General features: G+C 38.1%; 1 long non-coding RNA gene across 2 annotated transcripts; it reads left to right on the top strand.

Moving 5' to 3' along the window:
- The first annotated feature begins 279 nt into the window (after positions 1-279).
- LOC122063874 lies at positions 280-21,505 on the top strand. Of its 2 annotated transcripts, none has more exons than XR_006135497.1 (4): positions 280-416; positions 509-574; positions 692-903; positions 21,169-21,505. It is a non-coding gene; the product is annotated as an uncharacterized LOC122063874 (long non-coding RNA). The 2 variants fall into 2 exon arrangements; XR_006135496.1 differs by lacking the exon at positions 21,169-21,505 and adding an exon at positions 1,112-2,224.
- The last annotated feature ends 576 nt before the right edge of the window (positions 21,506-22,081 follow it).

The raw sequence follows: 22,081 nt of genomic DNA, 5'->3' as shown, positions 1-22,081 counted from the left end.
CCAGATTTGCTAACAAAGACACTCCCAATTTATAATGAAATCGAATACATTTGGAAAATTCAATGATAGTTTGTTTAAAAAGAAACCCAATCTCTAAATTGAACTGTCGACATGCAAAAAATGTGATTTTTAATAACAAAGAGCTATTGGGTTATGAGGCACCGACAAACTTGGGTAGGCCCAGCTGGACCTGACAAATTGCCCAAGAAAAAACCCTACTCACTCTTTGAGTTTATAAATAGTTTTTTTTTGAGGAGAGGGAGAGCCGCCGATAACCCAATATAAGGAGGTTTGGGGTAGAGGGAGGTTCATCTCCATCTGATATGACGGCCCCTACCGTCGTTGCTTTTCCTGGAGGAAGCTCTCTTGAGGCTCATCTTCTTCAATCGTTCTCCATCTCAAGCTTTAGCATCAAGGTATGATGATCGATTTAGTTTTGTTGTTTCTCTCTCTCTCGTGATTCTTAACATATGAAAGTAATAAGATCTTGGTCTGTTAAATAATTTAGCCTGGTGGAGTTGTCCTGGGGAACTTGCATGAAATCGAATCAACGATTTACCAGAAGATTAAAAGGGTTAGTTTATTTCTTTATTTATGTAATTAATATTATTAAATTAAATCTCTCTCTATCTTTCGTGTGCATGTGAATGTGTGTGAACATTGAGATGACATTCTGTAATCTTTGAAGCAGGAAGCAGTGAGAACTAGTGGTTATCAGAAATTGAAGGCGAGTCTTTGGAGAATGGAGTTCATGGCTGTGAGATGGAGATGGGTTTTCCATCTTCAAGCAAATCTCTGAGATTTGCCCCAGATCTGGTTATGGACAAGTACGGACAAAGTGTATAGTAAAAGCGAACCATTTTTTTTGCGGAGCTACCAGACAAGGACTAGAACAAATATGATGTAAGTTGCATTCATTGAAGCTTCCTTCATATAATTCTTTGTTGCAATTGAAGAAGCTATGATATAATTCTTTATCAATGCCGGATGGTATCTGCTGCTTCCATTTCCTTGCATTACTAGGATTTTAAACTCGTTTGCCCCTTCTCTTTGTCAGCATTCTTGCCTATTTTCAGTTTAAACATAAGTTTTCTTTTTTTCTTTCAAACAGGTCACCATAACTCCTGAAGTTGTATCAAGAAATTTGATCAGAGCTATCATGGCAGAGCTTGTGAAATTGTACAAAGGTTCTGACCTGGGAATGAGATTGCCCGCTTATGATGGAAGAAAGAGCTTATACACTGCTGGTGAGCTTCTGTTTACTTCGAAGGAGTTCAACATTAAGCTTCTGGAAGAAGATGATAGAATCAGGGATAGAACATGCAAAAAATCTGGGCGTCCAAAGGTTGTGGATTGAGTGTGACTAGGTCGTAGTGGTTTTGTTTTAGAACAACAAGGTTCCTTGGAACGTTTGTCAAGGGTGGTTTGCATACATGAGGTTTTTAGATCGTGTGGAGCATAAAATCAGTCATTGTTTCCTTGAGGCAAATTCAATCACTGATTTTCTTTCATAGACAGCAACTAGGTTTGAGACTTCAGCCCTAGTGACAACGTGGTCGGCTTTGGTCAAGATGGATCTAGATATGGATGCTTCGGGTCGTCCTAGATTTAGGATGGCTTAATGGGCTGTTTCTAATTTTATTTTTGTGTGGGTGTTGAGTTTTGGTCTCCTTTTTTTCTGCAGATGACAATTCCTCCACTTTGATTTCTGTTTGGGGCTTCTTCTTGGCTCTTTTCAGCTTGTACGTTATTTCATTCTTTTTCTTTTTATATTTAATACAAATGTTTTCTAGCAAAAAAAAGGGACTTTCTCCTATCCTTTTCAGTCCCGCCACTATGGGGCCATGGGAGAAGAGTGTACAAGACTTAAACCAACAGCATTAGACCAAACATTGGGTGGTGGCTGCGGCAACAGTAATTGTTCATGGATAGAGGGATTGAAATCGCTACCAAATTCAGGCATTACTAGTCTAGGGTCAGACTGATCTGCCGTTGATGATTCAAGAAGAAGGAGGAGGAGGAGAGTAAATATGTCTTTTTGTATTCTAAAACTAACACCTCTCTTACGAGGGAAGGTTGATGTAAATGACCCTATCATATATTATTGTATCTAGGATCAGATTGAAGGGCCTGATAGAATTCTAAAACTTGCATATAAGTTAATGGGTGATTGGAACTGTCGAGGACAAAATCTGTCTGTTGATCGTAGAGTGACCTTTTTTTCGCTAAAGATCATTTGTATTAAAAAGGGGGAAAAAAGAAATAAATATTTACATGGAACTGATTGGAGATTATGAAAAGCCCCACTCAGATAAAAGGGAGAGAGAGATGAAGCTCTTTTCCACCTTCGGCATTGCCATCAACAAAAAAGAACATCAAAAACCTCCACACCCCCACAAGTACAATCAACAACTCCAAAAAAGTACTAACTAAATCATCCTATATCTTGGACGACCCGAAGCATCAATGTCCAGATCCATCTTCACCAGAGCAGGCCAGGCAGTCACTGGGATTGAAATCTCAAACCGAGCAGCTGATTTTGAAAGGAAATCCGCTATGGAATTTGCTTTTCCGATAGCAGTGAGTGATTTTCCACCTCCACACACTCCGGATACCTCTGACAGAGAAGCCATTTTCAATGAACAATCCAAGGAACTTTGTTTTTGAGAATCAAAGTTACCACAGCAACCGAATCACATTCTATCCAAAGCTTCTGAACACCTAGTTTTTCAGCATTCTCTATACCTGAGATAATAGCTAAGAATTCCGCCTCAAAATTCGTAGGAACTCCAAGAGACTCCCTGTAATTAGCCATGACCTCCACCCTTTCATTTTGAAAGATACCCCCAGAACCAGATTTTCCTGGTTTCCAAGAAAGCAGCCATCTGTGTTTAGCTTCCACCACCCTCTCGGGGGACGACACCAGAAGATTTTGAACAAATCCTTAGGCCTACACTGAATAGAAGAGACTCCCAATCTCCTAGCGCTGAGCAGATCATAAATTGAAAGAGACGAACCTGTGTGGATCATGTTTTGGGTCACTATTTCACGATTAATCAATGCAAAACATCGATCCATTGGCTTGTTTTCTCCCTCATATCTTCTTGCATTTCTCTCCAACCAAATACTATATGGAATCAGCACAACACCTTTATTCTAAATTCTCTGAAACGGAACGGTTTTCGTTTTTTATTTCCACCATGAGATTAAGTCCTCCAACCATGCAAAAGTTGGCCATTGAACACCAAAGCTGTTACAAAATTTCTGCCACATTGCACATGCAAAATGACGTTCATAACACATATGGTCTCTTGATTCCTCATCTCGACCACACAGGCTGCATCGAGATGGTAATACCACCCCTTGTTTCTTGACATTTGCATCGGTTGGAACTTTATTTTGGATTAGCTTCCACCCAAACACTGCTTGACGAGGTTGGATCTATACCTTCCATACCAAAGACCACCATCCCACCTTAGGCAATTTCCTTCTGATAGTTTCCCAAGCCAATTTAATAGTGAAAACACCAGATGAGGTAGGCCACTAGTAACTAACATCTTACACATTAGTCAAATTAGTAGACTTGATCTGCTCAATAATATTTTCAAATAAAGAGGCTTCTACTCTTGGCAGCACCCAACTTCCATCTCTTATGAAATCTGAAACTTTTGCTGACAGGGAAACAAAACAATCAGAGTCATGATCCATCATTTCAACAATAGATTTATTCCCCAGCTAGCAATCAGACCAGAAGTTTATATTCTGACCATTACCAACCGACCATTCCTCTTGAGACCCCACAAAACTCCAAACCTCCCTGATACCTGGCCAGATAGAAGAAGAGAGGTGCCCTTTTTTCAGAGATCCATCCTGTTTTAGAAAACGAGCACGAAAAAATTTGTTCATGGAGAAATTTTCGTGCTTGATCTATCTCGCCAATTTACATCTCGCAACCTCCTTCTTCCTAGACCTCCCCTGCATTTTGGCTTGCAAGTGTCCTCCTATTTGACCACAATATTTTTTACCTGATCAATATCCTCTGGCCAGATGAAATTGCACATCCATCTTTCCACCAATTTTATGGAGGAATCAGGCCACCAATAAATTCCAAAATTATGAATTGGGATACTAGAGATCACATACCTCACGAACTCAACCCTTCTAGCCATAGATAAAAGCCTACCCTTCCAACCGGCCAATTTTCCCTTTATCTTATCCAATATAGGGAACAAAAAATCTTTTTTAACTCTCCCTTTAAAAATTTCCACCCCTAAGTATTTTGTAGATAATCTAGTTGGTTGAATACCCAACAGGTCTGAGATGCAGTGTTTTCTGTGGGGAGCCACTTTTCCAAAAAATAAGCTACTCTTCTTAAGGTTAAGTTTTTGACCAGGGAAGGCCTGATATTTATCCAAGAAAGAATGCAGATTCCTCACATACTTTGTTGATGTATTCATAAAAATATAAATATCATCAACGAAAAGAAGGTGGGAAGGAGTGGACACACCTCTAGGGCCAGGAAACAGCTTCAACAGCTCCTTGCGAATCCTTACCTTCATGCCTCTACACAGGACCTCCTCGGCCAGAATAAACAATATGGGAGATATTGGGTCACCCTGATGCAAGCCTCTGCCCACTTCAAAAAACCCCGCAGGGCCACCGTTTACTAAGACAAAGACTTTGGAGGAAACTAGCAAATTGTGGATCCATGAAATCCACTTCTTTGAAAAACCAAATCTTTTCAGGGTTGCAAATAAAAAATCCCAAGATAGTGAGTCGTACGCCTTCTGAACATCAAGCTTCAATCCCATTCCACCTCCCCCTCACTATAGAGTGCATCAAATTTGCCAGTTCTGATGCAAGGCTGATATTTGAAGAAGTTATTTTTCTCTTCTGGAAAGCCCCTTGTTCCTCTGAGATCAACAAGGGGAGCAACACCATCAGCCTTGATGACATAATTTTAGATATGACTTTACAATAAAAGTTACCCATGCATATGGGGTGAAATCTATCCAAGGAGGAGGCACCTTCGACCTTTGGAATGAGGGTAATGAAACAGTTATTTATTCCTTTTGGTAGAGTTCCTACCACAAAAAAAGAAATAACAGCCTTACAGAAATCCTCCCCCACAGTCTCCCAACACTTCCTGAAAGACTTTTCCGAGAAACCATCAGGACCAGGAGAGCTTTCAGGATCTAAGTCCCACACAGCCCGCTTTATTTCCTCCCTACTTGGGAGAGACTCCAAGTCTACTATAGCATCATCATCCAATACCTTGGGAATACATTCCAATAGCTTCTGATGCATAGACACTTCAGCAGCTTCATGAAATTTCTGGAAAAAGCTAGATATAAAAGAGGCAATTTCCAGCTGATCAGAAATCAATGAACCGTCCCCCCTTTTTAAGGAGTGAATCTGACTATGAGCTCTTCTCATCTTCACTAAGAGAAGGAAAAATTTAGCATTTCCATCTCCCTCTTTCATCCACCACAATTTCGCTTTTTCTGCCCATAAGCGCTCGTGCCTACGATTGGCTATGAGAAGGGCTGCCTAAGCATCAACTTCCTTGATCTGACATACTAGTCATCTCGATCTCCCCCTGCACCCTTTTAATTCCTTTGAAGCCTTTTCAACCTCTTCATTTAAATTTGGAAAAGCTTCTCCGCCTAGACTTTGAGCTTCTCCTTTACATGTTTTAGCTTTTGGGCAAGAGCAGATATGGGATTTCCTCCAACATGCCTCTTCCAGGCATCTTCTACCCACTACAGACAAAAAATTTTCATCTTCCATGCAGAACTCATGAAAACTAAAAGGGCAATTTTGTCATCTTCCATTGTAGAGTGACCTGATCTCTTAATGGGGAAGGAATTTGGATCCCAAAATTTGTGTTCATGTTGTGACTTAGGAATTGTTATTGTCATTTTGAGATCCATCCAAATACGTTTGGTATGCTAACTTAATGCAAATTCAAATCCGATTTACTATCGGGACGAATTAATTCAATGAAACCCAACTTAAACTTGGAATTTGGACTTAGATTTTTGTGTTAAGACTATTTTTTACTATAGTTTAATCCTAAAATGGTAGAATTATTCGAGTTTGGATAGTGATAGTTTTGCCTCGTTTTATATTGTCTATACACTAAATTTTAGACATGTAATAATAAGAATATAATTTTGGAATCTCAGGTATTTTCCAAGTGAGGGAAACTTTAGTTTTCTGGTTTTCAAGTGACGACAGATGTAGTGGAACTTCGCAAATATAAAATAAACATCAAATTGTAGCTCTTTTTAAGTGTTGATTTATCCTTAGGTTTTAGCAATGGGTAGTATTCCTCCTTCTTCGTCAGACACTTTTGTTTTGAGATGTCTTGAGAGATCTTCTTTAGTCTTCACTTGCAGGCCCATATAAGAAGAGAGGTTGTAATTGTTGGTGTACGATGTCTTGTATTCCGTCAGGTGCAGCGCCTGAACAGGCAGGACGGCGGTCCCACTATTTTTGGGAAATTCAAAGTTCAACATAATAGAAACACAGAAACATGTTCATCTTCAAACAATCTAATTTGGGATTTATATTTACCTACATGCTCCTAGATTCCATATCAAGAGTCAACCAGTAAAATGTGGAAATCCACTTAAAAAACAAGAGGCTTCTAGATTCCATATCAAGAGTCAACCAGTAACATGTGGAAATCCACTTAAAAAAACAATATTACTGCCTCCAATATTTTGCCAACGTGTATAACCTCACCTACAAATAATTGGAGGTCACTCAACTTTGAAAGCAGGAACTTAGCACCCTCGATGTTTTTCTTGAACTCCTATTGCTTCTCCATTTCCAACTTTGGTGTTAGGAACTTTATGTACTTCTTCTTTATTTCTTCCTCGTGTATGTAACAAATCTTTCGACTTTGGTGTTAGGAACTTTATGTACTTTTTCTTCATTTCTTCTCCACGTATGTAACAAATCTTTCAAAAGCAGGTTGTTATTCTTGAAGACGGATGTTTAAGATTTCAACCATAGGTATCAACACCTTTATCCTCGCTTTCTGTACACGCACTTTCCCTCAACTTCCCACAACATTTCAGTGTGGATCTCAAAAATGAATAGAGAGAAGCTCATAACCTGTGAGAAGTTTCTGGTAGACAATCATCATGGTAGAGTTCCACGGGTCTCCTACTACAACTACAAATATGATGAATGAGATGACAAAAATTTTATTAGGGATATTAGGGCGGTTTCAAATGGAAAACTGAAGAAAACGACCATGCTAACTTCATAATTTCATAACTCCATAATCTACGAAGAACAACAAACTTAGATAAGTAGAGACAAGACATGAAAACATCACCTCAACCCTTAATCAAGTAGGGAGAAAATAGATAAATAGGAACAAAGGTTCTGGATCCTTACCTTGTTGCAATAACATTAAAGAAATAACTGTTTTCACGATGAAAAGAGAGGTTCGTCATCACCCGTTCAATAAATCCGACAAAATATGAATAAATGTAATTTAAATTTTGAAAATAATACGGTTTCACATATTTCAAAATTTCATTGAAATTTGATTTCTTTTTTAGTTAAATAAGATGTAAAAATCCAATCAAATAATTTTGGTTGGTATAATCCAATTTACTTACCAATTGCATATCAATTGAACTTTGGTAGTCAGTTGTAAATATGTGATTAGTCTCCTCCCATATCTCAACCATAGTACCAGACTAAAAAAATTCATGAAGTAGTCCTATATTGAGATAAAGAAATCCACAATTTATAGGAGACAATACAAGGGGAAGAAGAAAAGAATAGGTGAAATAAATGTGTAAGTTTTTGTTTTTTTGTACCGCTCATAAATCCAAGATGGTTGTAGCTTCATTCAAACTTGATGAGCACATCCGATATATATGAATCCCTTATTTTGGCATTGAAAACATGAAGATTTTCGTTTAAGAGTAGAAGTAATTTCCCTTGAGCAGGACTGTAATAGTGGTATCAGAGTAGCCGATCCCACAAATATGTGCTGATCCAGGATCAATATTGGAGATGGTTTTAGGTATTATTATTGGATTGATTGAATCGTTTGGGTAATCGATGAGAATAATCTCAAGGTAAAATTAAACACTTGCTATTGGATGACTGATACTGTGAACTTGAACCATGTCTAGGAAAGTCAAATAAAAGTTTAACCCGAAACGTGTCATGAAATACAATTGTTAGCCTGTCCAGTCGAGGAGAAGGTCAGCAAGAGTAGTTCTACTTTAGCTACTAACGATGTAAAGCATTCTAATTCTAGTCGTAGAGAGAAACTCATAAAGACATTGAAGCTCTTGATCGGATTTAAATAACGATATGGGTAATGTTTAGGCAAAAAGCAACTATTTGTAGAGAATATGGCGAGGGTTTCAATCATGAAAAGCTCTGTCGAAAGGTGTTTCTTTTTTTTTTTTTTTTTTTTTTTTTTTTTTTTTTTTTTTTTTTTTTTTTTTTTTTTTTTTTAAGTTTCATTTTTAATATAATTCTAGAGACTTCCTTTGTCTTAGATAATATTCGGGTTAGAGAGAGAAAAAAAATAACCTCCTTCACATGAGTTGCTGGATGGGTGAGGTATTACAATACTGAAATGGCTTCATCTTCTTATGTTTTGGAGATTCATCAAGAACAAATAAAGGGTGCCCTGTGTTTGATGATGCCTTCTAGGGATGTGCACCAATGGGATGGGTTCAATTTTGTTGAAGCAAAGTCTTCAGATAATGATCATTTGGTTTCAGATGCTCAAAATAGATCATCAGGTAGTCTAAGTAATCTAAATCCTGGAAAGCGAGAAGAAAACTTTGATTTTTCATATGATAGGGATTATGAGAATCAGAACAATCAAAAGATGAAGAGGCTCATAATCAAAATGTTAAAATATGTTGGTTTTGATTCTAGGTTTCCGAGGGTTGGTGTCAAGAAGGTTGAATCTACAATTTCTGTCAATTGGGTTATCATGGATAGCAAAGCCAGTCATAGAAGTAAATTAGATCATTCTAAGATGAATTGGGAAAGATTAGTAACCTTAAAAAGTCTTGTAGCAATGAGACTGATTAAGAGTAAGAAAGGGACATCGATGGCGCTTCAGGGACTAGTTATGGATCAAAGAAGAGAAAGGGCATGTGTTCAATATCTTTCAAGGTTTTTACTTCAAGCAAAGCTTTAGGTGGCCATACAATACCTGCTCTGATACCATGTTAAAGCTTCCATCTTAAAACCAATTGACTTGAAGTGGGATGGCCTCTTGTGGCTCTTATACATGATCGTCGAGTTTGTTAAAGCTTCCGTCTTAAAACCAATTGGCTTGAAGTGGGATGGCCTTTTGTGGCTCTTATACATGATTGTCGAGTCACCCACATCCGATGTGGGACTATCTCAATACAATGGAACTGGGATCCTGAAGTTAAAGCTTTTACACGAGATCCCTTTGTCTTCCGCAGCCATTGAATCTTCACCAGCACAGGTATTAGTTGGAGAAGCCTCACTGGGAGATCCCCAGCACGGCTTGTTGGAGAGGATCTAAATCCTATTTTGTATACATATGACTATACTTTTTTTTTTTTTGAAACTATTGGGTAAAAATATAGTACAAATACATATGACATGGTACAGTGTTTCATTCTTTTTCTGGTTTTGATAAGCTTTGGGCCAGTTAGATTTTGGTGTTGGACATTTCATAAAAAACGGGAAGGGGTGATCTCCTATCAACTCGATTTGAGCAGATAGTCCAGCTGGTTTCAAGACTATACTGTGTGGAAGAGAGATTGACAGATTCAAAACACTGTTTGTGCCTCTTTATGCTGTTTTGGTATGATTTCCATTTTAATTTTGGATTGAATTCGCTGAAATAGTCAATAAATCTAATGATCAAGAAATTTAAATAGTTTTTTGTGACATCTTTCTTAAATATTTTGAAGAATAAGAAACCTATTTGATAGTTTAATTTCTGAGAATAGATTCTTTCTTTTATTGAATGCATTTCTTTTGGAGAGGGTTCCCCACATTGGACACGTCACACCAATGATGGCATAAGAAATGGTGTCATCCGCATGAGGCCTCACGATAAAAAGAGGAGGGAGTAAATAATAAAAGACCTATGTGAGAGAACATACATACATGACACAAAAAAAAAAAAAAAAAAAATCAAATGCTAATTCATGGATCCCTACTAACGTGCTTCTCTAACAACTAATGAAAACCACACAACTAGACCAATGAAACATGGCATTAGAACAAAATACATACCACTCTGTTACCCATGACTGATGCCCAGCTATAATTTATTGAATAGATCAAAGAAATAAACATTAATCTAAAACTACAAAACCTAATAAAAATAAGCAAAAAAGAAGCTTAAAAAGCAACGTGGGCTCCATGCCCAAACACCGTGGATGGCAAAATGACCACCTCACCCCTCATGAAAAGTAAAAAATTCTTCCCGTTGAACAACCCACTCTCCCAAAACTTCCCAGCATTCCATTGTGGATCTCGGTGTATGGAAACGAATCCGAGAGAAGCTCATCACCTGTGATAAGATACTGATAGACAATCATCATTGCAGAGTTACTCAGCGGCTTCTAATACAACTGAAAATATGATGAGAGGAAAGCAACACTAGTGAAAGAATGAACTTTAATTTATTAGGGATATTACAAAGCAAACATGCCATCAAGAGAAAATAGGCCCAATCACAACTCTATTCAACCAAGGAAGTAACATAGGATGAGGAAAGGAGTGAAACAATAAAATTTGTATGCATCTGCTCTGTGTAGGTGTTGATACACACTAGTAGGTAGCGTTCTTTCTAGAGGAGTGCTTACTTTGTATACACAAACATTTTTTTTTTTTTGCTCCAACTGCAACCTAAAATATAGAGGAATCACAAAAGAGTTTATGGGAGTCTTTTTAATGCATAGAATATGACTGCATATGAATATGACTGAAATTTATGCATAAACATTTTACTCCTTATCTGCCTACTTAGGAAACCTTCCTATTAAGACCAAATATCCACATGGCACATCCAATGGAACTGAAATTTTGTGTAGACAGCATAGATTTTAAGGTTCCTGACTTATAACCAAAGTTTCAAGCCAAATAGTGCTTGCAAGTGATAAAATAAAGCTTAGGGAATCTAATATATAGAATAAAATTATGTCTAGAAAAAATGAATGCTGAAATTGTAAAACTAATTGCTATTACAGAGGGTGTGTATTTCTTGGAATATTTTATCAACCTAGAATACATTTCAAGAATGCATATCAACCACAACTTAAATTTCAAACTTCCCCTAAACAAATTATGCACCAAATTGAGTGGCACTTCAAAATTGATCTTTAAGTTCTAGCCACTCTTGCACTCATTCCATTCGTATATAGTGACTAAATTCTCTCTACAAACAATTGCAAGTGAACAGTTCATTCATGCCTTTTGGAGGGTGTGATGTGGCCAATTTGTCCATGACGATTTTAGATAGTCTTACACATATGAGATAAAATGGAACCTTCAAGAGGTTACGAATCCAATAATCAGCAAGAAAGGATCAAAAGATAGATAAAAAATGGTGAGGGGTACATCAAAAAACCCATGTTGCTTTTGTCAAGTAACTCTTGTGAATGGAATCAGAAAGAGATAAGTTGTAAATTGAACCATCTAAAGTGATACAGTTAAGCAAGAAAGAGAAGGATGGAGCATTTTTCGAGCACTAAAGACGATCCTGGAGGTGGCCTTCCACCGGATAGGGGAAGACAGCTCTGGTTAACTGATTTTTGGCAACCTTCTGCTAATGCGAGAACTGAGGCAGTGAAGACACCTTTTGCCTCCATTGTTGGAGACGCTGATCCCCTCAGTATTTCTAAGCCTTCGGAGGCTCCGCCCGCAAATAAATCTTACGCCAAAGTGGTGGGAAGCGCTTTACCGGTGGTGGAAGATCTTCCTGACCCAATCCACGCTAGAAACTCCACTAAGGTTGTCATTCCTCAGGAGGCATATGAGGATCGCTTAAACAAATACCAATTTGCCTTGATTGGTAGATTCAACTTTTGATTCATCTCCTTGGATGATGTTCGCAGAGATGCTCGTGACTTCTGGAATTTGAAGGGGAAAGTGAAGATGGTGCCAATGGGTAGAGGATTCACAATTATGCAGTTCAATTTTGAAAGTGACAAGGCTTCGATATGGCGGAGAAGCTCTGTGAAGATTAGAGGTCAGATTGTCTGCTTTCAAAGATGGCATCCTGATTTCAGCATTCATGAAAAGGTGATCAACAAGGCCTTAGTTTGGGTGTGCTTTCCAGATCTGCCTCTAGAATATTGGCACAAAAAGGTCTTACTGACTATGGCAAAGGCGGCGGGGTGGCCAGTAGCTCTTGACCATCATACCAAAAATGTCATTTATGGGAACTATGCTTGGGTTCTGGTAGAGATGGAGGTGGGGGCTCAGAGGCTTGAAGAGATTCAAGTTGAACATAGGCATTCTAGACCTGAGAACTTGTTCTGGTTCAAGCAGAAGGTGCTATATGAGGGCTCTATGGGAAAATGTGGCTTCTGCAAAAAGGTGAGGCATATATTCCAGGTGCAGTTTACGTAGATTCAGTAACTATAGGAAGAAGAAAATCGCAGATTCTAAGATCCCTCGATCTGAGAATGATGGAGGTATTCCAGGTGCAGTTTACGTATATGAGGCTGCCAGGGGCTTGGCGGCACATGCAACTCTTCCTTCCCCGCGAAGCTCGCTGCAAGGCGTAGGAGATGAGGCTATTCGTGGTGGGAATTCAGCCATGCACGGTGGAGGAAACACCCTTCACGGTGGTGGAGCTGCCACGTAGGGGGCCAGGATATCCACCATGGCGGAGAGAGAGAATCCCATAGAAAATCTTCCAATTATGGAAGGAGCGTCCAGCAAGGAATGTGATGATATGGAGAGTCCTATGGAGAATGTCATGCCCCAATCAAGGAGACCTTTTCCTTTGGGCGTTGAAGGGGATTTAGCTACCATATTAAACGGTGCAATTTCAAATTTTGAATTAGCTTCTAACAAGGAAATCAATAATCGGTTAGAAGTTGTCCTTGGTTTGGATGATGAGGTGGATGGGTTGGGTTCGGAGATGGATCATGAGCACACCAACCACCCGTCTGATCCAGAAGACGCTGGCTATGGGCATAACGCTGGACAGTACCCTCAGGCAATGGTTTTATATCTGGATGGAGTGCGCAGGAGTTCGAGGTTCATCAACCATGGTGGAGATGCCATAAGGGGTGGCTGTGGGGCTGGCAGACCCGTTCCACATCATGAAGAAGGTGTAGCCAGTGCTAGAGCAGATGTTGAAAGGGTAGATTCTTTGACTCTGCAAGTAGAGCAAGGGGGCTGGGTCCGAATGCAGAAAAAGAAAGGAAAGCAAGTGCTCGCTCAAGGTCGGTCTAATGTAAGGACCGACAAACCTCCATCAAACAAGTGATCATGAAGGTTCTTTTCTGGAACATTCGTGGTCTAAAGAAGGTTGCTGCAAGGATCACCTTATCAAAGATCATTCGCGATAACTCTCCTGATATTATTTGCATTGCTAAGCCAATGATTTCAGTGAACAATTTTCCTAATTTTTTCTTCAATAAATTTGGGTATGCATCGGATTTTATTTGTAAACAATAGGGCTGATGCTCACCCCAATTTATGGGTCACATGGAAGTAGAGTCTCAAGAAGCCTACCATTTTATCTATGTCTGAATAGCAGCTCTCCTTCCAATTAGAATGGCAGGGAAGCCTTTTGGACTTTTCGGTAGTGCATGCTAAATGTCTTCGAGCAGAGAGAAGATCCCTGTGGATGGAGTTGGCTGCGGGCACCTAGCCTTGTCTAAGAATGATTATCGGAGACTTTAACGCTACTCTCTACGATCATGAGAGAAGAGGGCCTGGGAGATTATGCTTGCGGGCTCCTTCGGAGTTCTCTGCTATGGTCGATGCCTTTGCTATGATTCAAATCCCTTTCTTTGGCAGGAAGTTCACTTGGAGTAACAATCGGAGAAGAGGCTTCGTGACTGCGGTTCTTGATAGAACCTTTGTGAATGAAGACTGGCTGAAGACGTTTGATGATTGCATTCAAAAAGTGCTTCCCCGTATTGCCTCTGACCATGCCCCATTGATGGTTTGTTCTGGATCATCTCTGAGACCTAGAAACTGCCTTTTTAGAATTAATAATTTTTAGTTGGATCACCTGGACTTCTTAGATTTGGTTAATGTGGCTTGGATCTTTAAGGTTTCTAGTTCCCCAACCTATATATTGGCTCAGAAACTGAAAGGCCTTAAGCCAATAATTAAAGCTTGGTCGCACGGTGATTTCCCTAACCTGGACTAGGAGGTGGCTACTTCCAAATCTGAATTGGACGCCATTCAGAGTCGGATTAAGGTAGATGGGTGTTTTGAGCACCTTTTCGACCTGGAAGCTAATGCCAAAACTAGATACTGGAAAGCAATTGAAAACCATAAGAAACTGTGGTCTCAAAAGTCCAGAATCAGATGGCTGAAGGAGGGAGACAGATGGTCTAGGTTCTTTCACGATATGACTGGTGTCAAGCTGGATAGAAACTCTATAAGAAGTATTGTCACAGATAACAAAGATGAAATCAACGATTTGGATCAATTGGGGTCTTATTTGGCAAACTTCTACAAGAATTTTCACAAAAGCATAGAGCTTGAAAATCATCCTTAGATCTTCAACTGCATTCCTAACATCCTTTTAGATTCGGATTGCCTCATGCTTGATGCTTCTCTCTCGGACGCTGAGATCAAGGAAGTTGTTTGGGATCTTGATCCGGACAGCTCTCCTGGCCCTGACGGATACACGAGATCTTTCTTCAGAAAATGTTTTGGTTATTATCAACAATGACGTCTGCAAGGCAATTAAGGGCTTCTTCTCCTCAGGTATTCTCCCTAACAGAATAAATAATAATTTCTTGTTATTAATTCCTAAGGTGGATGGGGCTCGATCTTTGGAAAAGTTTCATCCACTATGCATGGGGAATTTTTTCTGTAAAATTCTTTCAAAAATTATGGCTTCTCGCCTCTCTGTTGTTCTTCCAAAAATCATTTCTCAGGAGCAAGGTGCTTTTCAGAAAGGAAAAGTCATTTAGACGAATACTGTCCTCGTGTCGGAGCTGGTAAATTTGATAGGGCGCTCCTCAAGGGGAGGCGGTCTTGGTTTGAAGATTGATATCAGAAAAGCCTTTGACACTATTTTTCTTGGGACTTCCTGTTCCATGTCCTTAGAAGATTTGGCTTTTCTGAGATAATGATTGGGAGGATCCACACCATTCTTAAGACTGCTAGAATTTCTATTCTTCTCAATGGTGGCCCCGTGGGCTTTTTTGAGACTAGCAGAGGGCTCTGCCAGGGTGACCCCATCTCCCCTCTTCTATTTATTATTGATGTGGAAGTCTTGTGCCACAGTATAGCTGATTTATCTGTGAAAGGTTTGATCAAACCACTAGCAAGTCCTTGTGGAGCTAAAGTGCCTACCCACCTATTATTTGCGGATGATGTCTTCATCTTTATGAACGCCTCCAAGAGGTATGTTAGGAATTTAAATTCCTTTCTTTCTCTTTATCAGAGATGCTCAGGCCAGTTTTTCAATTTGGAAAAAAGTAAATTATTTTTGGGAAAAAATCCCCCTGTAAGGAAGCAGTGGATTGCTGAAGAGCTTGCTATTCCTTGTTGCAATTTTCCTACTAAGTATCTTGGTTTGAAATATTCCACGGTCGTGTCAAAAGGGACCCCCTCCTCCCTGTGAAGGATAGAATTAAAGCCAAGCTTGTCGGCTAGAAAGGGAAACTCCTCTCCACGGCTGGGAGAGTGGAGTTGATTAAGTCGGTTATATCCGGAATTCCTCTGTACAGATTTTCGGTTTATTGGTGGCCTGTGACATTAATCAAATGCCTCAAAAAATGGATATTATTGAGGCTTCAGTGCTAAAAAGAGTGTAGGATATTATTGAGGTTTCAGGAATGTTGGATGCTCTCTTTAACGAAGAAGCTGATGTAAAAACAGTCCTTTTAAATGCTAGTAAGCTACAAGAAAAACTATGGTCTGAGAAGGCTAAATTAAGATGGTTGAAGGAAGGTGATCGGAACATAAAATTCTTCCATCTTTCAGTGAAGATTAGAAGATCAAGAAATTAGATTAGTATGTTACATCGTGAAGATGGTTCTTGGATTTCTGATCAATTAGAGTTGGCCAACTATATTGTAGATATTTACAAGAATTTTCACTTTGAAATTCTTGTAGAACCACACTATGAGTTACTTGACCAAATTCCGACGATCATTTCTAATGAAGACAATGCTTTCTTGGATGTTGTTCCCTCAAGAGAAGAAATCAAGCTGGCGATCTGGGATCTGGATGCGGACAGCTCTCTAGGCCCTGACGGCTTTCCAGGTCAGTTTTTCAGAAGTTGTTGGGATATTGTGGAAAGTGATTTTTGTAGGGCTGTTTTCTCATTCTGTTTAGTAGGAAAAATTCCTAAGGGGGTAAGTAATTGTTTCCTAACCCTTATCCTCAAAGCTGATGGTGTATCTTCTTTGGATAAGTTTCGTCCCATATGTATGGGAAATTTTTTCTGCAAAGTATTGTCCAAAATTGCAGCTTCTAGGTTAACTCTCTTTCTCCCAAGATTAATCTCTGAAGAACAAGGTGCCTTCCAGAGGGGTAAAATTATTTCAGTAAATATAAGCCTTGTTTGAAAGTTGGCAAACCTGATGCACTTATCCATTCGAGGTGGAGGTATGGGTCTAAAGCTAGATATGCAGAAAGCCTACGATTCTTTGTCTTGAAAATTCCTTTTTGCAACTTTGAAGAAATTTGGTTTCTCTCCCAGTTGGATCAACAAAATCCACCAGATGATGCTCTCAACAAGGATTTCAATTTTGCTAAATGGAGGTCCAGTGGGTTCTTTGGTGTGGAGCGTGGTCTCAGGCAAGGAGACCCTATTTCCCCAATCCTTTTTATTTTGGCAGAAGAAGTTCTTTGTAGGGGGCTGAAGACCTTGATTCTGGAAAGGAAGATGAAAGCTCTCCCAGGCCCTAGAGGAGCAATTACTCCTTCCCATTTACTTTTCGCAGATGATATTTTCATCTTTATGAATGGGCCTGCTAGGTACGTGAAGCATCTTCATGAGTTTTTATCCAAGTATCAGTCTTTTTCAAGGCAGAAAATAAAGTTGGAAAAAAGTAAAATATTTTTTTGGGAAGATTGCCCCTCATAGAAGTCATTTTATTAGTGATTTTTTTGGGCATTGCCGCGGCTGATCTCCCTACAAAATATTTGGGGGTGGAGATTTTTAAAGGCAGAGTGAAGAATCGTCATTTGCATCCTCTCCTGGATAAGATAAAGGGTCGTTTGGCAGGGCGGAAGGGCAAAATTCTCTCTATGGCTGGGAGAATTGAATTGGTTAAGTCAGTTATTTCTGGTATTCCCATACACAACTTCTCTGTGTACTGGTGGCCGGATGAGACTATTAAGGTGGTGGAACGGTGGATGAGGAATTTTATTTGGTCAGGTGATATGGAAGTGGCAAAGAAGATTGTTATGAAATGGGAAGGGGTGTGCAAGCCTAAAAAGGAAGGGGGTCTGGGAATTAGAAGGATGAGAGAAGTGAATTTTGTTTGTTTATGTAAACTGGCTTGGCAAATCAAACATGAGGATTCATTCCTGAGTAGATTCTTCAGGGAACATTTTATCAAGGAGGATGGGTTGCTGCGACAGGGATATAAGTTTTCATCTATATGGCTGGGCTTGAAAAGAGTTTGGAGTTTCGTTGCAGAGAACGAGCAATGGATTATGGGAAATGGGGAAAAAATCGACTTTTGGTTAGATAGATGGATTGACGACAATCAATCTATCGCTGAGAAGACAAACTTGGACCCTTCTTTTTTCTCATATGTAAAAGAAAAAGTCTCTGAATTCATGTGCCAAGCCGCCTGGGACCTCCCTCATGTTGAGTTGGTTTTACTTGCTGAAATATGGGAGAAAGCTAAACGTATTCACATCCAAGGTGTGAATGACCTATGTCTTTGGCGATTAACCTCTTCAGGTATCTTCTCTATTAAATCTGCCTGGGAAGAAAGTAGAGAAAAATATCAGAAAGTGAGTTGGTATTCTCTTATATGGAACTCATCTAATCAACCAAGGCAAACTGTTTTTGCTTGGCGGTTAGTTCAAAATAAATTACCAACAGATGAAAATGTGTCTTGTCGTGGAGTGCAAATGGCTTCCCGGTGCAGTTTGTGTGGTAAAGATGCAGAATCAATATCTCACTTATTTTATAATTGTGAGTTTGCTCGCAGTTTGTGGAGAGCTTTCTGTGAAGGCTTCGATGTGCAATGGAAACGTTATGTGGACATGATTACTCTTATTGCTTGGTGGAAACAAACAACAAAGAGTCTCCATTTAAAAAAGGTGTGGATTAGTGGCTTCTCCCTGGTACCTAGTGTCTTATGGAAGGAAAGGAATGCAAGACTTTTTGAGGGGGTCTCCAAATCATCTAGACACTGTTTTTCCATGATTAAAAGTGAAATAAGCTTCAGATGACCGCTGCTATGGGTTCTCCTCTCTCATTTAGCTCCTTAATGTGTGCCAAATGATTGGGGATCTCTAGGGTGCGATACAAACCGAGAGAGGTAATGGAAATTTTTTGGTGCCCTCCCCAGAGGGGATGGGTGAAATTAAACTCAGATGGATGCTCTTTGGTAAATCCAGGAAAAGCAGGTGCGGGTGGAGTATTTCGGAATGAAAATTCAGAAATATTACAGTCTTTCAGAACTTTTCTTGGTGTCCACACAAATTTTGAATCCGAGATGATAGCTGTTATTACTGGCTAGAATTTGCAAGAGATATGGGTATTACTCATTTTTGGATTGAGAGTGACTCAGTAGCTGTAGTTTTGATCAAATGGAAGAATCCCTTGGATTTGTCTTCAGAGGTGGATGAATTTAACCTCCTATTTGAACTCTCTTACCTGGAAAATCACTCACTGTATTCGTGAAGCAAATCCTGTGGCTGATTTCTTGGCAAAAACAATTACAAAATTTGAAGTTTCTTCTCCTATCCAATCCTGGCCTGCGCTGATTGCTATGGAGTTGGAAGTGGATTGTCAATCTCGGCCTAGATACCGCTTCTTTTAATGTATTCTGTTTATTTTCAATTTTTGTGATTTGGATTCTGTTGTGAGTTCTTCTCTGCTGATGGCAATGCCGAAGGTGGAGTAGAATTTTCCAGATTCCAAATGTGATAATGCTTTTGTATCTTCATTTTTCCTCTTCTATTAATACAATGAATTTTTAGCGAAAAAAAAATGTTGAGTTTTTTTCTCTCTAATCCATCTTTTGATTGGAACCCGCAAAATAATATAAATACATTAAATATATAAAATAATTAAACAATATATGTAATTATTTGATTAATTCTAATATTTACCATTGCTTTAAATCTTCTACTGCTGGAATCGTTGGATTTATTTCAATTGATGTAAATCCTGTTGTACCAAGGGAGCCATCTATCAATTATAGAATGTAGTTAGATTTTTAGAATCATTTGATAATTTTTATAATTAGGATTATATATACATTACCTTGGTATTCTCCTTGGGAAATTGCTGAAAAAGCAATTATAAGATTTTCTAATGCAATGTTCATCAATTTACTCCCTTCATTTGTTGCATAATTTTCCCATAATGTCAGCAATATCAGAGTAGACTTATTAATCATTACAATTGAATAATATAATTAGTAAATAATTTAGATTTCACTATAAAATTATTAAAATTGTGAAAAACTTACTCTTTGTCAATTATTTTTATTTCTTTTTTATTTTTTGTTTTACATTAAATTTTATTGTGATGATGATCGCATTTTGAATGTGTACAAGTATTCCAATAACATTGGCATTACATCAATAAGAAGGATTGATGTTAGAATTTCTTTATTAATAGATAATTATCAATTACAACTTATATTTTTTATTGAATATAAAAAATAATCTAAATACATACTAATAATTCATTCCTTTTGCATGTGTCGACATCCCATTTCAATTCATTGAGTTTAGTAAAATTATACCTTGATTTTTCTACATCTAAGCATTCTTCAACTTCAATTTTTGAATTGACATTGAGAGTTAGTTCATGTTCTTTATTGACATTTTTAAAATTTGGATTCACTCTTTTTACGATTGCATTAGGTATAAAATAAGTTTTTCCAGTATTCAATATGTCACATAAGTTATCCACAATATCATTGAAAAATATTGCTTGCATTTATGTTCCCTGCAAAAATATGGAACAATGAATATTAAATTAAAATTTGAAATATAAATAATTAAAAAAAATCAGAAGTATACATTAATTAAATAATTATTTGAAAGTACCTCATCATCCAATAAAGTTATTTTTTGAAACTTTCTAGGTCCTTTTGCATTTTTGCAATCCTTGATTTCACTTTTGTTCAGTACCAAAACCTTTTATTTTCCAATCATTTTCGTATACTATTAATTAATTTATATTGATAACATTTGTCATCTTTCTTGTATAAAATGATTGATTGGTTGAATATACAATGTTTATTATGAATAGTGGAATCAATGATATTAGAAAGTACAGAATTCATAATTTATAACATTATAGAAACTAAATGTAATGCTATCAATATTCTGCCAAGAACCAATGAAATCAATTAATAGAATCATAAGAGCAAACACTGGTGATATAATAAAAAGTATACGATAAATGCACAGAATCATAAGATCCATGGGACCTTGTGCGGGTGACCCAAGAGCTTGAGAACAGTTGGCCTCACCCATTGGGCTATCTGGCTTCTAGTTTTATTTTTTATTACATGGATGGTTTAAGATATCAAAATCGATCTTGGGATCGGGTAGGGCTGGGCCAGAGAGAAAGAGAGAGAACTGTCAAGGGTGGACAGGGTTTTCTCTATTGATCTTGGTTTGTCAAGCTATACAAAAAGATATGTCAAAAAAAAAAATATATATATATATATATATATATTCTGCTCTTTTTTTTTTTTTTTTTTTTATTTTTTTTTTTTTTTTTTTTTTGAATTATGGTATTTAATTCCTCCCAACCCAAATGGTCTACAGGGAATAATTGTTTGAGCCTGTGGGACAATCCTAGATCACGCAGTGACAATTGTGGGCTATGGTACTGATACTAAAACTGGGCTTGATTATTGGATTGTGAAGAATTCATGGGGAGCTGAATGGGGAGAAGATGGTGACATTAGTATGCTGCGTGGTATCTCTGCCGAAGAGAGACTTTGTGGTATAGCTATAGAAGGCGCTTATTCCATCAAATAACCTACTGGTATTTCTTTCACAAGGGCTGAATCTTATCTTGAAGATGTACTCTAAGGAGTGATGAAGCAGACGCATGTAATATTATATTATATGAATAAATTTACATCAAACGTGTTGGTTATAAGTGGTACGTGCATGCATGGGTTTGCAGTCAATCTTTTTCTATGTTTAAAATGACAACGCAGAGAAAGCAATGACAATGGCAATAACGAAGAAAAGATTAGTAAGAACTATAAGGGCTTCTCTACACCTCCATCTTCAATGATAGATGGATTTGCAGTCCCCGAAAGAAACTCTCAGAAGACCCTCATCTCTCCAAAGACTCAAATCTATAAATCCCAAAAAACAAAAATTTATCCTTTATTGAGCAATGAAGGAACCAAAAATCCACTTGCCCATTACAGTAACCATGGGAAACACCATGCCCAGCTATCAAAAAAAAAAAAAAAACACACACACACAGACACACACAAACACTAACCATAGGATCAGAAAATAAAAATTCCGAATCAAAACTACAGAAAATTAAATGGAAGCCCACGAGGGAGAATTCAGAAACAAGGGTCGAACATAACAGAAAAAAAAAGGCTTCAAACGGAGATTGAAGAACTAACCCTTGTTTCTTAAAAAATAATTTAAGCAACTCAGGGATATGAGAATTTACAACATACTCAAAACAGATAGAATACGGAGTAAA

Source organism: Macadamia integrifolia, unplaced genomic scaffold (genome assembly GCF_013358625.1).
Source record: "Macadamia integrifolia cultivar HAES 741 unplaced genomic scaffold, SCU_Mint_v3 scaffold1484, whole genome shotgun sequence".
Lineage (NCBI taxonomy): Eukaryota > Viridiplantae > Streptophyta > Magnoliopsida > Proteales > Proteaceae > Macadamia > Macadamia integrifolia.
Note: the sequence above shows the minus strand (reverse complement) of the source record. Positions and strands in the feature narration are given on the sequence as shown.